The sequence below is a fragment of the Harpia harpyja genome, chromosome 21, assembly GCF_026419915.1.
Source record: "Harpia harpyja isolate bHarHar1 chromosome 21, bHarHar1 primary haplotype, whole genome shotgun sequence".
Lineage (NCBI taxonomy): Eukaryota > Metazoa > Chordata > Aves > Accipitriformes > Accipitridae > Harpia > Harpia harpyja.
The window spans coordinates 12,245,501-12,259,915 of record NC_068960.1 but is presented as its reverse complement, the minus strand read 5'-3'; positions in this window follow the sequence as shown (position 1 = coordinate 12,259,915).

Genomic DNA, 14,415 nt, shown 5'->3' with positions numbered 1-14,415 from the left:
CATACTTGTTAATAAAATGGAAGATTTAAAAATGGTTAGTAATAGGATAATAAGAAACTGAATGTCATGGATGATGGTCAAAAAGGAAGGAGACAATGGAACACAAAGCTGCTATAGAAATTAAGCTGATGGAACTGTAAAGGGTATTCATGCATGTTAAAGACAATATAAGATCAAGAAGAAAAATGAAGAGACAAATTCATTTTAAAGCACTTGATGAAATTAGATGTCTTTTACCATTGCAAACTGCAAAGAACAGGTGAATTTTCCTGTAACTTAACTGCAAATATTACTTTTATTCAGGAATCCAACTCACTTCTTTTTCCCTAAGTATAAAAATAAAAAATTGTAGGATGAACTAATAACAATAATTTGCAGTCATCCAGAAGATAAGTAGGAGGTGAGTAACAGGATGGATTTGTGAACAACAAACCATTGTTAAGCAAGCCTGATTTCCCTCTACAACAGGGTAGCAGCTCTTGTGAATGTGGGAGAGGCAGTAGAAATTGTGTGTTTTAATTTTAATTAGGCTTTTGAAAATGTCTCAAATAGCATTCTCATAAACTATCTAGGGACATACAATCTAGGTCGTACATTGGCAACATTAAGAGCTGTATGCCAGATTGAATTTACCCCTCCAGATTCTGTGATTAAGAACCTGTTGCAAGTTGGGAGATGTCACAAGATGCTTCTTACTGGCAATGCGTCGCCTCTGTGAAAGATAGTGGCTTCTCATATGTATCCCTACCAATGTGCTGTGATTCCTATTGTCAGGGCTTGGCACAAGAAGAGAGACAGAAATATAGAATGAGAAGGCCGTAACAAGCAATAGCTCAAAGAGGCTGAGCTCTGCCTGCTGGCCAGTTTTATTAGCTCTCCTGATGACAACTGCAGGGGCTACCAAACACATAGTATTTATGGAATATAGTCTCCTTTGAACAGGTACAAGTATAACCCTGCACCTATCTTCTGGCCTTTCTTGCAGCAACTCAAAATTTATGCACAGATTTTCATGTTACTCTTGCTGTAGAGTTAGTGGTGGTTGACAAGTACTCAGAAATTATCGTCAACTTAGTGGGGCTTTACAGAGGAGTCTAAAATCCTGTACTTTTTTTTTTTTTCTTTTTTGGTGTCTTGGATGATAGAATTAGATGTTAGAATATAATTATTAAAGTTTCACAAGATCGAGAGGAGCTCCCAGTATTCTGAAAGGCGGGATTAGAAATTAGAATAGTCTTTACAAATTCAATAAATAGTCTGAAAAATATAAGATACAATTTAGTAAGGAAAAACACAAACTTAAATGTTTAAGTATAAATAATTCAACCATAAGGATTATAAAGAAAATGATCTGAATGTTACAAGACACTGGAAATAGACTATATCATGCTGTTACGAAAAAGTGGGAGTTTTGCCACAGCCTTTTAAACAGCTTTACTACTGTTCGTTTGCCCCTTCCTGTTAGCCTTTCAGAACTGCTATTTTTTTGAATTGGGCACCTCCACACCAGTCATCTTTTTAAAAATTCTGTTGCTTGGTTTCTTTATACCTGCAAATTAAGTCTCCTGTGAAGCACGTTTTTTAAAACCTACATGATTTTACAGAGTGTGGTTTCCATCTCTTACTATGGAGTATTTGAGTATTTTACTGGATTCAGGTCATGATGACACACACAGCAACTGTGCTGGTCAAACAAGCTGAGAGAGTCCCTGTTTTCCGCTCCTGCTGTTCATCCCAACTCTCATGCCACCTCTTTTGCTTTGTTGTGCAGGCATAACTATCCATGGGCTAGTATGGAGCTGAATCAGGGAACTCATCCACCTGAAAAATAACATTGTAAAAACCCACAGCCAAACAAAAGACAAAGCCCATAAACAGAAAGCAGGTAAGACTCTGTGGAGAGCTTGGGGTACACCTAAGGCACACTACCACCAAAGCAATTTATAGAATGATAATCTCAGGGATTGTCCACAAAGGGAAGCTTCACAACATTTACTTATTGGGACATTCATCCTGGGAGTTGTCCCATTAATATTTTGTACTAACAAAGGTCAGAATGGGTTACAAAAAAGTGGTTGATCAGGTAATGAGACATAACACTGTAGATAATTTTTTGCTAATTGGTCCATAGCAAGTGGAACTGCTCAGCAGTGAAAAATCTGAAGAGTTGCATTTGGAGTCACTGCTGACAGCTTGATAAATAACAGGTGATGAAGAATGAATCAGCACCAACAGCTAACTGTTCATTCTCTGCTAAACAATTTGTTGAAAAAGCAAAGCTTGGCTTAGAAGTCCAAGAATTAATTGGTGTCAGAAATAGAAGCAATGATCGTTAATGTGCCACCTGGGCATATTCACATCCACTGATACCAGTGGATATTGCTGATATCATCAGCAATAGAGAGCAGGACAAATTCAAGCCAGGAAAGTAAGAATGACCTGGCTCAGCTTCTGAGTTTGTTTTGGAGGTAGATTAGTGGCAGAGTTCTCTCTGGTGAATGACTCTGATCTGTTACTCGTCAACTAAACAAGCCAAAACAGAAGAAAAACAAAGCAACTCACCACCTCCAAGTGAAGTGGAGTGCGGGTGCCAGGTATGCTCCGCTATTCACTCCAGAGTGAATCTGTCAGCCCTAAACCTGCACGTTCTGGCAGCTGCTATTGCTATACATGGGGAAGAGGATCAAAGAAAAGATACTGAGAACACCACAGATAAAGTCTTCTGGAGTCCTCAACTCCAAACACTTCTTTTATGTGAGAAGAACAAAAATAATCTTTATGAAAAATTGAAAAATATGTCCATAACACTGATGAGGAAGTATTCTTCTGTTAACACAGCTTAATTCAGTGATTCACGGACCATATCTCATCCCACATAACTTTAGGTACTGGTATATAAATTTTGAGTATAGTCATCTTAAGGTCTTATGTCATCATCAGAAAGTTACTTTCAGAGTAAGTAACTTTTCAGGGTTCAGCCCTCCTGAAGTCTGAGTTGCCTCTGGAAGTAGCTCTCTTTCTGGCTTGGAGTCACTCAATGGCTGGAGCTGATGCTATCTCAGCTATAGATGCTATCGACAGTTACAGAATACGTCTGCCACAAAGGGTTTCTCAGCTTGGCTCCAAACAAATGCAATAGCTCTACTTCCCCTCAAGCGCGTCTCTTTCCCAGAGGTATAGCAATGAAGAGGAGTGAAGGAATCGTAACTAAAATGCATTGTGAACTGAATATTCTCAGCTCTGGCTATTCTGTGCTATCAGATAAACCTCTGGCCAGCACAAGAGTGAAAGACTGTGTTTGGTTAGGTCTCCAGCATGGAGACCCTTAGTCCATAAGGTCAGTTTTGGGTATGATTGGATGTGTGGTGCTTAACAGAGTATGTTTTTTTTCATTGACCTGAAGAGAGGATTGTTCGTAAGCAATGAACAGACTAGCTCAAAATTTATACCAGCTAGCACACGTGAGAGATGCTGACTTGACATCTTTGGGCTCTAGCTGTAATTCCGCACCCCCCAGTTTGGCCATCAAGCATACATGCTCTTCTCAACCAACTTTGTCAGGACTTCCTTGCTAATGGTCAGTCTTCAGTCACTGTTGAGATACTTAACAACAATGAATATTATTCTTGTCTGTGAAGCTATGTTTATTTTCAAGAACTCTCTTTCTTACATTGTGTAAAATTAATTTTGTATTACACTCTGAACTACATTATATTTTTTAAATAGTTAAATAATTTCCATTTTCCTGAGGAGTAAAACTGGAAATAGTGGAGCTTGATAGTCATTAATATTATACTGTGGAACCTGTTTATTTTTTTCCCTGGCTTCTTTGTAGAAGTAGTTTTAAGTGGTGGCGCACAAGAGAATTTTAGTAACTTACAGCAAAACAATTAGAGAATGAACTTAGTTTGCAAGCAGGCATTTTTACTGCTATTTTCTGGACTTCTTCATACCAAATAAAATGTTTGGTTTCTTAATTACAGATAATAAGATAAAGATTGAAGAAACTAATGATGAAACCAAAAAATGTGTTATATTTTATCATTTAGATACAGAAACAAATTAAATTCCTTCTCATACTACAAAAATTGCACTAAAACTGCTGTTACTTACAGTAGCTCTTAGTTCCATAAACATTGTATGTTTAAAAAGAAAGTTCACTAAAGTGGCTTGAAGTCTATGGTGAGATGGTTTAAACAGCATAGCTCAAGTCAAGCATGGCAAAACGTGCAGTGATGTGAACAACCTTTTAAAGGAAGTTGGTCTGCATTGATTTGGTGAGCTCTGAAGCTAAGGATGAGCTGAATGGAGTTCATAGAAGTAGTAAGACTTTACAGTGATGTTTTTACTTTGAATGGTTTGGTAGGAATGTACTTAGGCTGCATACAGAAAGAGTAAGGGAGCTTTTGAGTTAAGGGGAAACTCAGGTGTCCTCTACTGGGATTCCAGATTTCCTCTGCTGAACATTGGGAACTGTCTTGGATGCAAGGGCTTTCTTGCACTTTTATTAGGTAATCCAGACCTTTCTTGATACAATAAGGACTGTAAGGACTAATGTCTGAGAGAGTCACTGTCCTGTCTAGCACAGCCAGCTGCATAGCAAAGAGTTATTCAACTAAGTAAAGCCAACATTTCATTAACCCATCAAATGTAAAAGCATGAGGAATGGAGGAAAGAAGTCTAAAGTAAAATAAACCTTTACAAGAAGATACCAGAGGACTATAGTGGAGGTGAAGAAAATATAGTCAGCCTTTACGAAATCTTGGTTACACAAGACTGGATTGAACAAATAAAATGTGGGAGGAGAAATATACTGATGTTATCTGTTTTATTGACATATTTGTATACAAATATCTTGACTATCATGGCTAATTGTAATAACTTAAATATTAAAAGTCCTAGCAACAAAATACTACAAAACACTAGAATTAAGAACTCACTTTTTAAATTTTGATAAAGAAAACAACCAGAGTCAGCAAGACTCCTAATATTACAGGATGTTAAAGAATAGCAATTAAGACTTTTTGCCCTGCACGTTAGTATTTTGAACGATGCAAATTATAGTTCTGTGCTTCCTACCAAAGGTCTGTAGGCAACACAGTTTCTCCTTGCAAATGTTAATTTTTTCTTTAAAGAATGTGTGTACATGATTAAACCAAGCTTGCCCTTCTACCTACTTTTTAGAGAAGAACCATCTTTCTATTGGTGTATTATAGGAATGAAGCTCCCTCCCCCTTTACAGAAGATGGCACAATTCAGAAGTTGTTTCAGAACGTACTCAGTTTAATTACAGGATCAGTGAACACAGCAATGTTTTCTTGGCAACAGGTAGAAAAGCTGGCAGTCAATCAGTTTCTCTGGAGCAGTTTCTTGGCATTATATTGCTGGATTAGAAACTTGGATTTCATTTCTTATTTTGTTTTTCTGTTCCCCTGCTTCATTTCCTCTTTATCAGTTTTTTTCCTAGTGGTACATAAAAATAACGTGCTGCATTCTTTGTTATGAAGAAAGAATTAACTGAGTTGCTTTTTGAATTTGTAAAGTGGTGGGATGTGGTAAGAATTCTGCAAATACACATGCATTATCCAATAATATATAAGGTAGCTAAATGAAGATCATGAACAGCTTAGAAGGAGAGGAAGCAGTTTAAAGGGCTAAGTGTTGAATGTTAAATTTATATAATTGCCATTGCTGAACTTATATATTAAAATGTATTACATGCGTGAGAAAAAAATCAGTTAGGTATGCAATGTAAAACTACTAGTACATCACGCAAGAGAAGACCCTTAGGGTAGAAAGGCAGAGAACACCCGCCAACAGTACTTGTGACTTATGTTAGTGTTTAATCGCTCTTGCCTTACTGACTTACTGCCTGCCCCATAAAGTTCATTTCTATTGATCACTGCGTATACTCAGTTGAATTTAATATTTGGAAAGATATGATATATTAAGAGCAGTATATTTCAGAGAAAATATGTTGTTCTCCTTCCCTTATCCCTTTGAGAGACTAAAGAAAACAAACAGCAGAAGTAACTGCTGACTGAAGAGAAATATGTTGTAAGCCCTGTGTATATATCTACACTTGACAGAAGAGCATAATTTTTCAAATTTCACAATTCAGATTGCTAGTTTTTTATACTTTAATATAGTCATACATAGAGAATATGAAGAATTAATTGACAGTCTGCATTGGATTCATGATGGAGCCATCTGAGCAAAGATGAGTCATAAAGAATGACATGCTTAATAGTAATTGATAGAACTTTTAGGAAATAATTTGTATACCTCTCTAGCATTCAAAATTGTCTTACTTTTGCTATATTCTTACCTTTGCTTTTAATGCTATCTGAAAATAGTTTTATCAGTAATTTGCTTTTCATAAATAAAAAGTTGTATTTTTTGCTTTGATACATTGTTATTTTTGTACAGCACATGGAAGCCATAAACAGACAGATTCTTCTTAAGAGCATGCCATGCTAGCACTCTGGCCTTATAGTTTTAGTTCATTTTTGTAACTCTGTGTTCTATGCAAGCTCATTTCATCCAAAAGAAAAAAATCATTGGAAATAGTTTATTTTCTGTCGTCTTTTCCACTTACTTATGCCATTGTACAACAGTAATTGAATATGGCTCCCATTACTAATTCACATCACGTACATTATCACATCTGGTAACAGTTTCTCTTTCTACAGTTTCTAGTGTAGAATTGGAAGGAGTACCCAGATAAGATAACTTTTTCAAATTTTTTTGGTCTTAGGATATAATTTTGCCCCAGTGCTGAAGTAAAATATTTAAATTCCTATTTTGAGGTCTGCAAATCTGAAAGTAGGGCAACACTTTATTAGGTTAAGATGTTATGCTGTTTTGTGAATGCAGAGCTTTAGAGTTGGTGGGGGTTTTTTGTTTTTTTTTTATGAATTGTTAAACAGGCTTTCTGCACATCTGTACGCTTCCATAAAAACAAAGCAAAATAAAATATTTTCAGATGTAATAAGGAACAGGACAAAAAGAGTTAACAATCAAATAGTACAGCTTCTGAAAAATGTTAAACTTCTCCTCTAAATGCTCATCACAGCAGTAGCCTAAAATTTTAGGTTAAATTTTGCATGATGTTATGAAGTGTTTGTAAGACTTCGCAGTGTTTTTCACCAAGTCTGGAAATAATACATTAAAGTTTTTTTCCAGAAGTGTTGCTTATGTATGTCTAGCTTTCACTTAAGTGACTTGAGCTTATCTCTAATAAATAAAGTTTGAGTAAGACTACTCCTGTATGAAACTTTTTTTTTTTTTTTTTTAAGACAGGGATGACATAGATCTCTACCCATCCATTCTAGATCTTCTACACAACTTTTGTATTCTGTACTTAGAAAAATAGTTAATAGAACTAGAGGATGTTTTACTCTTTCTGCAGAGACACCTTCATTCTGGAGAAAGATTCTGTTTATCTGGTAAAGTACATAGCAAATATGAAATTCAATGCTTAGTATGCTGTGTCTTCAAATAGTTTACTGAATCAGGTTGGTATGACTTAAAGTCATTTCCTGAACTTGGGTGCTAAATTGTGGAAGTTCTTGGAAGCAAGACTCAGGTTCAGCTACTCACTTGCTCAAGTATGTCACTAAATCATGCCTCAAAAAAGGACTGTACTGAACCTTTAAGATATTTTTGTGTATTTTTTAAATTTGTAAATATCTAAGTACAGTATCTAAATTTGATTTCAAAGGATTCTTGTATTTCTGAGAAACATAAACTGCAATGTTATTTCACTGGTTTTAGTTCTTTTTTGAGAACTCATTCTTTTGAGAGCTCAAAGAAGCCTCTTCTATTTAATACTACTCGTAGTATTTTTCTTGAATTTGTCAGCTTTGGAAATAATACTAAAGATGTGTCTTGGATTTGCTCTTTTCATCTTGTTTCTTCTTCTCCTCTTGACTGCATTCTTATACTACAGTTTATATAATGATAAATGTGAGAGTAACGCCTGGTGATTTTGACTCACTTCTGATGATAAATATGAGAGTAACCACTAGTGATTTTGACTCACTTCTGATTTCCTTTCAGAGCTTTCTGCTTTTATTTTCAGGCTTAATCGCTGCTATTGTAAAAATATTTGTCGTCTTCATAAAAGTTCCCAAATGATTTTGACTATGACTTGGGTGTGTCCTGTTATTCATATATATATAATGGGCCCATAGACACACATTTTTTAATTAACTGCCAGTTAAGTACAAACCTACTTATTTTTGCAAACATTAAATATACTTTTATCCTGTCATACTCTGCCACACTTAAAATACTGTTTGAGGAATTTACTTGCATCTTTATTTAGATGTGCTAATCCTGGTAAAAGATACAAAAATATTTTTGGTAGCTAAACTGAATAGGTTCATATTTGTTCTACTTTTACTAGCTTTAGTATCTAAATTTGCTGCATGAATATAAAATCTTTCCTGAAGTGCCCAGGATCTTCATGTTTCCAGATTTAAAGTATTTAGTAGAGTCCAGTCTTAGCAATTTTCTGTACTCTGAATCTAGAGTGAATATTCTGTTCCCACTTTCAAGTGTTAAGAAATAGTTTCTTATTTCTTTTTAGGGACTTCATTTTATTTATTTCTTAACAGAACTCTTACTTAATCACATGGCATTTACTATGACTTCTCAGTAGAGTGTATGATTCTTTTGCAGGGGTTATAAGTAATTTGCAGAGTAGAGGCTTACTATTAGTCTGGTTATGTCACAATTTTCTGATATTAAATGTGAGAAAAAAAGCTTTTTCTGAACTGGAGTCGTAGGCATTTATAGCTTACTTTTGAGCCATGTAGTGTAGAAAGCAACTAACTTTGTTTCCAATTTTTCACATCGATATTTTTCTGTCTGATTTATCTTTTTCGTATTCTTTTTCACATTTTGTTTTCTTTTAACTAAGTTGTATTATTGCCATTTACAGTATCAACCCACATAAGAGTGAGAAATAGAGGACAGAAACAAAAAGTAAGAATAAACAACTTATAGTCTTAATAATTCTTAATCAGCTACTGCTTTTGATACTTCAAACATGGTGATAATTAATGTGGAAAGCTCTGGAAGCCTTAGTAAGCTAGCCTGATCATCTGAAGAATGCCAGTACTTATTAGGGAAAGTTCATGATTCATACTCAAGGATTAAGCCAAGAGAATCTTGTGACCTAAGCAGCCTGGCTCTCCAGTGGTAAAAATGGGATTTTCTTATCTTCAGAAAAATAATAATTGAGACAGAGAGCAGGGATGGAAGCAGACAGTATACATTTGATTTAAGAGCTAGCAATACTCAGTGTGTAGGGAAATCGCTGTTTTGGAAAATTGTTGGTATCATGATAGAAATGTAAAGTTAAACTACAGTATATGAAGTATTCTGCAGAGATGAATCAGAGCATGCCTGAGAAACAGTAAAGATGAGAATTGTAACATGAAATGTTAGGTCTTTTATCTTCAATGTTGAGTTATCCTTAAGAAATTTTTAGTCATTTGCCTGATATTCAGGCAATTGCTCTTCCCTGGGTATTAATCACTTAAAACCAAACACATGAACGTGTGTCACATTATGGTAGGTAGTCAGTAGAAGACTGGATGCAAGATTTAGAGTGATGACATGAAATCTAATCCTATCCCTAATAGTAAACAACTTCAATACTTCAATTTCTCCATTTCTACAACTGGGATAAAAATTTAACTTTTGATTTATTTGTTTAGAATCTTGAAAAAAAGGCCTTTGAAATATGAACAATAAAGGATACAATGCATGAGGGAGCATTGCGAACCATCTCCCTGACTGAGAAAGTCACATGAACACATGCTTATCCTTTTGGAGAGCTCATTGACATAAACAATCTTGGTTATATTTAGATATACATTTAGATGCCTTGCTACCTCTATCCTTCTCTCTTTATCCTTATTTTAGTGCTCTATCTAACTATATTTCACAAATTGGAAGGAAAATAAGATACAAAAGCTCTAACCATCATCGCTTTTTAATTGGAATCTGCATTCACAAGCATGAGAAAAGTAAAACACTACTGGTTCAGTGTAACTCCTGTCTTTTTATATTGCTTTCATTTCCTTTCAAGAATGGATGAATATCAGCAGGCAAAAACATAATTGTATAAAACTGATGATCCTGTTGGTTTCTTTAAAAACCATGCAGTCAAATTCCTTAGCTTTCACAATGTAGAAATCTCTGGCGTGCATTGAGAGAAGTTTCAGTGGCAGCTTTTGTGGGAACTGCTTAGGTGGGGTAAGAGCAAACTCCTTTCTGTGCAATCTTATGTACTGGCTTTTGTATTGTACAAATCAATTATAAGAGAATGATGCTGTAAGGGACATATGCAGGCAAGCTACACATTTTTAATAACATCAGTGGTTTGGTTTGAGTTCTGTGGAGGAAATCAGACATTTAAAGCTTCTTGCAAGGAGCTGATTTGTAGGGAAGAATTTAACATCATTACACTCCTGTGCTCAGTTGCAACATCTCAAATTCATGTTTATTCATACTTTCCTTTGTGATCCTGTTGAGTTGCAGTTGAAATAAAACAAATTATACAATGAAAAAGTATAAACCATAGCAGTACATAAAGCAAATTCCATCAGCACTGCCAGAATCTTTTCTCAAATAACAGAGTAGTTTAAAATCTTTTGTAAAATATTTTGGTGTATATAAATTTTAATTTGCTTTTGTGATGTTTGGAGAAAAAGTAGACAAATTGCATTAAGGAGGTAAATTTCTATATAGTAATACTTCAGATAATACAGTTTCTATACAACAATACTTCAGTTTCAGAAATTGCAGTCTAAATCTTTTAAGATTTTTCTTAAATTTCAGTAGTGCACCAGCCCTTGGCAAGAAGTAGAAGTAGACCTTCAGAGACACATCCTGGACATTCCTTTTGTCCCCCTTCGTGAAAAAAGGATAGAAAAATGCTCTATCAGGACAGCAGTAATTCTCTGTAATATAAATCTGAAATTATAGGATTGCTGTTGTACATGGAAACACTGTATAGCAGCTCTTGCCCAGCAGTGATGTTCTTATTTTTACAAGTATTGCCACTTTTATTAGCAGTCAGGAATTTTCATTTCTTCTCATTATAATCACAAAAACTGAAAAGTGAGATTTAAGATAGCAAGAGATTTCTTTCTCTTTTATGTTTATAATGAACACTTCTATGTATACAGCATTGTTATTGTATTTTCGAAAGGAATACAAAGCAAAAAAGACAATTAGATCCCAAACTACATGGAAATCATGATGACTAACCTGCCTAGCTTGACTTGTATCTGGGACATAACCAAAGTTTTGTTAACGGGTTTGCTAAATTTTGTTTACTACATTTGACAAATGGCAAAAAAAAAAACAAACCCAAACCAAAACCCAGAAAAGAGCTATTATTCTACAACCTCTTTCACCTGCCAGGACAAGACAACCTTCTATTGTGGTAAAAATGAGGACCTAAAGCTGTAACATATTTTTGGGTAAATGCTTCTAAGAAACTATCAACAATTTAAATGGTAAGTTTAAAGTGATAGTTCCTGTTGTTAAACTTGGCCTTCTTTCTATGCAGTGATTATTTCATGTATAAATTGAAAATTGGTAGGTCTTTAGATCTTGTTTTTTAAGGTACATATTTTAAAAGTATTCTCCAGCTGAACTTGTAATTCTGACTTCCCTGATTCTCATTCTGAATTAACATTTAACATTTACAGTTTCCAATCTATAATTATACCTAAGTTGTTAGCTTTCAGTCCACACTTTATTATTTGCTGATGTGATACTATATAGGAAAATGCATTTAAAGTGTTATACTAAAAAGACTCCTTTATCTGAAATTTCACTTCTAATTACTTTTACTTCATTCTTGCATGTAACTTGCTGTTGAGTGTGGCATAGATGTAGTTTTCACACATACTGAAATGAGAGCTGACATTCAAACATGTTTGAGAACATGAAGAGCTAAACTAAGTGCAAGCAGGCACTGGGTAACTCCCTTGCCCAGCCCTACCAGGGTTTGTTGGTTCTGACGTGCAGAACGAGTCATAGGACTCATTTAAGTAGGGAAGAAAAAGGACTGCTGAAGTGGTACAAACCATGCAATGTTTGCAAGTGGGGACTAGTGTGTTCCAGTTAGTAACCTTTTGTTTTTTCTTTATGCCACATACCGTAAAAGATTTGACACCATACCCCAGCATCTATCCAGTCACCTACCCCTTGAGAGAGTCTATTCTATTATTTTTTTGAAAAGCCTATGATGTGCTAGCACAGTTAAATTGTGGTGAGAAAAACATAAAGAAAATGCATCTCTGCCAATCCCTAACACTCTTACTTACTGTTTTCTGGAGGAAATTAGTATTTTAGTTACCAATCAGAAATATCTGTTGAAGGAAAAAACACCAAGGAAATGTCACTTGGTGAACAGGAAGAATGTATAAATGTAATATATTTTAAAGTGACAGTTTTAAGAAAATAAAAAGCATTTTTTATTTCAAATGTCTATGTATAATTGATGAAAATATTCTTTATTTTTAACCTGTATTTATATTTTGGTCCATCTCTGATTTCTTCATGCTAGAAATAATGTCATTGCATTGCAAAGTAGAGGGCTTCTTTTAGGAAAAATGCAATTTTCTTAGTACTACAAATTATATCTTTGCTATGATTAACTAAAGATGCCTCATTTATTAGCATTTATTCTGGTAATCAATATAAATAAGAGAGCACATCTGCCCTGGAGAAAAGTGGGCCCTATAACATTTGTGAAGATTAAAGTCTTTCAAAAATCTATGCAGTTTGTATTGGAAAAATATTTGATACACATTTTATTCTCATATCAAAGTTAGACCCAGTGTGAATATCTAAAACTCATATACATAATCCTGACATTTGTATGGACATAAATTATCTCAGTTTTCAACATAGCTTTGAATAACAGACTCGAATATTTTACTCATAAGAAAAGCAATAAGCAAAGGAAAGACTATGACAAAATTTAGATCTTTCAATTCCCGTAAATATTGTAAAAATTAGCAAAATATATTTATATTTATTTTCTGCTGAGTAAAAAGAATTAAAAAATCCTCAGTTCTACACAGCATTGTATCCAGGAAGTCCGATTCCTGTACAGAGTCCCATCAATTTAATTATGTTCACTGCAGATTATAGATGTACTTGCAGAAGCACCGTTTGCACAGGGAAGAATAATACACTTGTATACCAGAAATAAAAACTACTTCTACAATGTTATACAAATTCGGGATTTAGATTTTGGAGAGCAAGCCAAAGCCACCTCTATACTTAAGGCAAGATTTTGACTTTTTGTACTAAATACCACTCATGGATATGGAAATCAACAGAGGCTTACAAATTAGGAATAATGCCAGATAAGATTAAACTATTTTAAATATTAGATGTAAAGAACAGAGTTATAAAACTATTCACAAAATTATATCACCTGAAACAGGAAAACAGTTTACTTGGCTTTATTTAAAGTAAATATAATTAAAATTTTTGCTGTGACGTGGATTGTTTGCATGCAAAATTTCTCACAGTGAAAGACTGACTGAAAGACAAACTCTAGAAGATTGACAAGAAAGAGCTCTATAAAAATGCAATAAAAGCCAAGTTTGTACCTTTTTTTGTTTTATAGCTTCAAAGAGGAATTAGGTTTATCAATTATTAAGTCCTTCAAGCAAGGAAAATTGGTTTTCTTCCCAAAAAGAAAGTAAAAAGAAGGCATAATATAATATTTAGGAATATTTACTTACCCACAAATATATAAATGTAATAACTCTCATTTATTTTTTTTTTTTTAGCATTCAGGTTTAATACTTAAGATTTAATATCTGAAGATGTGAGGTTCAACATACATTACTGTGATATAGCCATGTGTGTTTTCAATCATCTACATACTGGCAGCACAAACCATATTTTCAAATAATATTTTTTTTTTTACTTCTGATTTTGCATGCCTCAATTTTTGAAATGTATTTTCAAATATTTTGAACATTGACAACTCCCTACTGGTGTGAGCTGCAACTGGAAACTGCCCCAGAAGCAGATTCCTTTTACACTCCAGAGTAAAAGAAAGTAAAGACTTCAGAGTGAGTGGAGAAGAGAGAAGTTCAGTGGAAGATGCTTTTGGCCAAATATTTCTTTTACAAACATAATCTTTTTCCAAATAGTTTGTAAGTAGAATATGAACTCCATTGCTATAAAACCCTAAAAGTTATATATTGGAATAGTTAAGTTACTTCGTTCCCTGCCCCTTTATGAGTAATGCCACTATCTGTAACTCAAAATTACAGAGGATGTCTTCATAATAGGAAATGGGCTGAACAACTCAGTTTTATAAATACCTGGAATATGGAGATTATTTTAAAAACAATGCTGCAT